Genomic DNA, 4190 nt, shown 5'->3' with positions numbered 1-4190 from the left:
AGCTCTTACTGGGCTTCTCTTAACTGGTGCTCTTTAAGCTCTTACTGCTCTCCACGGTTATTACAAAGTTCTTATCACCTGACACTTCAGCCTCATTGACTTCTACACTGTCAGCCCCCAGGCTCCCCACTTTCCCAGAGTAGTGTCTCCTCCGTTTGTCCCATCCCAGCCTGATGACCATCCTAGTTTTTCAGGGCTTTCTCTTACACATGCAAGTATTAATAGTCTTCAATTGTTCCAAATCTCCACAACCTTACTCATTTAACTGGTACCTCCCAAACGTCACACTGGTCCCCGTTTGATTTGGGCTTCTAATACATTTATACATCATTTCTGCCACTATTCAAAATGTCATACATAGAAATTAAATTATTTTTACAAATGGACATTTCAAAATAATAAATATCATAATCAGCCACATATCTTTATGAAATTAATTAGAATATTCTTTCTAAGTGCTTTGATTACATCACAGCTCCAATCCAAAGCTTCCACTGGCTACCCATGATCTAGAAAAAAACATTCCAACAAAATGTGGCAGTTTTCCAAGATTTTAAAATCTCCTTCCCATTTGCCTTTCCAGTTTAATTGGTGATCACACATTCCATACAAATTCTATCACCTGCAATGACTTTGGGCAAGCCACTTTAAGTTCCCTGAGCTGTAGAATTCTTATAAAAACATTTCTCCCCCCATACTGTGAAAGGAGGGAGGAATCATGTCTATGGTGTTTACTGCAGAATCCTTGATTACTGAAATCACAAATGAGCATAAACCGTTTCCCTCACTGTTGCAGTAAGGACTGCATATAACGTAGAAAAGCCTTTTAAAATTCTTTTTGTTTAATTCTGAAGCTCTACACCAGTGCTATTTATCGCTGTCATTAGGAGCCAAATGGTGTAAGTCTTCAAAGTAAAATTCGCTCTAGGGAATAACGAAGCCCATTATCTCAAGGACAATTAGAAAATGTAAGTTTTCCATGATCAGGTAAAGTTTATTAGGTCATCAAGATAAAAGAGACTATTAGGAGAGCCAGGAGACACATCACCTATTAGTCAAGTGTCAGGGCACATGATATATGCCAATAATCTAAGCGAAAAAGAACTGACTTCTCAAACTGATGGAGCTCAGTTAACAAAGTACCTGAAAGACTAGGAAGGAAAACACCTAGGCAAATCCCAGGTTTAGATGATATATTTATGTCTATTAAAAAAAAAATCACCTTTCCATTATGAAACAAAATATTTCTGTATCTACATAATCAGGAAACAGGCAAAACAATTTGTAGGTAGCTCCCAAATAGGGAAAAAAAATACACGTATTTCTTTGTAAGGAAATAACTTTAAGCAGTAGATGCACTAGAAGACAAAGCAGAGAAATATACTGATTGAGAATCCTTGCCAGTCCTTCCTTTATTCCTTCCTATTTATTTTAATTAATTAATTTATTATTATTATTTTTTACTATGTTCACTTAGCCAGGATATAGTACTGTATGCTGGCTAGTCCCTTCTTTCAATATCTGATTTCCAGGTACAAAGACTGAATTAAGTGGAAGTCTTGTAGGAGATGATGCCATCAGCCTCACATCCCTGGGTAATGCTCCCTTTTTCCTAACAGGTCAGGTGGAACATCTGTGTTCTCTCATCTTGTAAAAACAAAACAAAACAAACAAAAAAACCCCAATGATAAACTCTATATAGGCTTATATTGGCAGGTTCTGGTCCCAAACGTCACACTGGTCCCCGTTTGATTTGGGCTTCTAATACATTTATACATCATTTCTGCCACTATTCAAAATGTCATACATAGAAATTAAATTATTTTTACAAATGGACATTTCAAAATAATAAATATCATAATCAGCCACATATCTTTATGAAATTAAGTTTTTATTAGTAAAGCAATAATATAAGCCATGTTTTTTAAGGGAAAAATACAAAGAGTGCTAAAATAGAACTGCTTATTTACCTAATTTCTTAGGAATGTTTTGAAGGGATGGGTAACCATTTAGAGGTAACAATGATGCACTTGTAATTATAAGGACAAATGGGTGTGTACATCTAGGTCAGCTGTGATTTATATGTAGTGTCATAGTATAATTTGATATTAAGAGGCTTGTCTAAAACTAATTCTCTGAAGAATTATACTGTAAATGCCTTGAGGGCAAGGACTCTTTCTTACTCATCCTGTTATCCCTGATAGCTTTTGGAACTGCATCTGGGGGAAAGATGGGGCTTAGTAAATAAACTCTAAAATGCTAATATCTTGACTAAAGTACAGAGTGACAACTCATAATGACCTAATCAAGTAATAAAAGTCATATTCTTTTACATAAGCATAGAAATACTTAAAGATCTTAAAAAAATAAATGAGATGTGTATGTGTGTGTGTGTGTGTGTGTGTTAGGTGAAAAGCTTAGAGAGTTAAAGACTATAAAACCACAGATAGGATAGAGGTTTTTAAAACATCCCATTGTAGAAATGGATAAACTACCAAGTTAAAACTTGAGAAGTGGGAGGCAAAGTAGTAATTAAATGGTTGGGATCTAAAAAAAGACAAGGCTGGTTCTGAGCATTACCTCCACCACTTACTAGTGACATAACCGTGAGCAAACTACTTAACTTTTTTAAACCACAATATCTTTTCTGTGAAATGGGGATAATAACACCGACATCAAAAGAAGGTTAAATGAGATGGTTCTTATAAATTTTTTTAACATGGTGCCTGAGACCTCTTAAATGTTACTATTATTAGTACTAATAATATGTTTTAGCTTCTAAGACATTTTTCCCAGGATCACAATGCATCTTGCTACATTCCATACACAACGCTCAAAAAAATGGAGAACTAGGGAAACTAGACTTCCTGAGCTCCTTGTAAGTGTATGTGGCCCAGATTAAGTTATGGTCAATGTGATGTAAACAGAGTGTCACATGATACTTCTGGAAAACCTCCTTACAAGGAGATTTTTACAAGGTCAAGCCCTCCCCTGTCCTTCATCTTTTAGGCTCCCTGGGAGAAGGATGTAATTGGTGGAGCTCCAGCAGCCATACAGAACCATAAAGATGAAAGATGGTTGAGCAGAAATTGGAAGAGGCCAAGGCTCTCACAACTTGAGAAATCACCTCAAGAGCCCCAGACTGTCTACCTCTGAACTCCTTTATGTGAGTGAATAAAATCTTGTGTATTAAACTTTGTATGGGTCTCTGTCACAATGCAGCCAGAACAAATCCTAACTGATATACTGAAGTCTCCGCAACTCAGAGGAAACATGGTCTTTCTTAAATTCAAAGCATAGAAGAACACATAAACCAGCAACCACCATTATAAATAAAGATTTTCATTATTCGGTAAATAATGATATCTCGTTGTTCACCTTCAATATAGTTGGGTAACAGTTCTGATTTAAGTGAGATGTATAGTTGGGATCCTATAGAGCTGGGATTTGAATTTATCTTTCTGTCTGACTCTAAAGCCCAATGAGTAGTACCTCTTTCCCCTCAGTCTCCTTTTCATATATCTTTTTGTTTCCATTCTGCTTTCTGCTCCCTATCTTTTCCTTTTCATGTTCCTCTCGCTCCCCTCATACTGTATGCTGTACAGGATTTTGGAAACCATTTAAGTATTTATTGAATTAAGTTGGCAATAACATACACTCACAGTGCTGGGCCTTAATACCGTTTCACCACTGAAAAGGCTGCCACTGCCAGACCGCACACTGTACGTACTCTCCACAGTTTGCACTGTTAACCAGCTGGAGGCATGGCTGTAGGTGGGGAATAGGTGATATTTGTATCCCACAAAGGGTTCAGTTTCAGAGTCAGATAGAATGTGCATATTGTTGACACATGCTTTCTAAGTCTGCCACGTACTTGGGGAGAAAGATCTTGATTAAGACCTCTATCAAAATCCTATCATGGTGATTAACATAATAATAAAAAATTTAAAAAAATCTTATCACTACAGCACTAAGAGAATGCAGCACAAAGAAACAATTACTTAGCATGCATTTTGCCTTTGCCCCACCCACTGGGTGACCATGGACAGGTTTCCTTGGTGCTTTGCTTTATCCCCATAAAGGGGACTACTCAGGTCACAGCTGAGTTGTGAAAAATGTATTCTACTTTAAAGTAGAATAAATAAATAAATAAATAAATAAATAAATAAATAAATAAATAAATAAATAAA

At 36.3% G+C, this 4190-nt stretch overlaps 1 protein-coding gene across 5 annotated transcripts in view; it reads right to left on the bottom strand.

Moving 5' to 3' along the window:
• Positions 1-4190, bottom strand: part of HECW2 (HECT, C2 and WW domain containing E3 ubiquitin protein ligase 2) — a 357760-nt gene that overhangs the window by 73592 nt on the left and 279978 nt on the right. The gene's annotated exons all lie outside the window — the stretch shown is intronic.

Source organism: Mirounga leonina, unplaced genomic scaffold, assembly GCF_011800145.1.
Source record: "Mirounga leonina isolate KUSES-001 unplaced genomic scaffold, KU_Mleo_1.0 Mir_151, whole genome shotgun sequence".
In the NCBI taxonomy this organism is placed as follows: Eukaryota; Metazoa; Chordata; class Mammalia; order Carnivora; family Phocidae; genus Mirounga; species Mirounga leonina.
The sequence above is the reverse complement of the archived record's forward strand: the minus strand, read 5'-3'. Positions and strand labels throughout refer to the sequence as shown.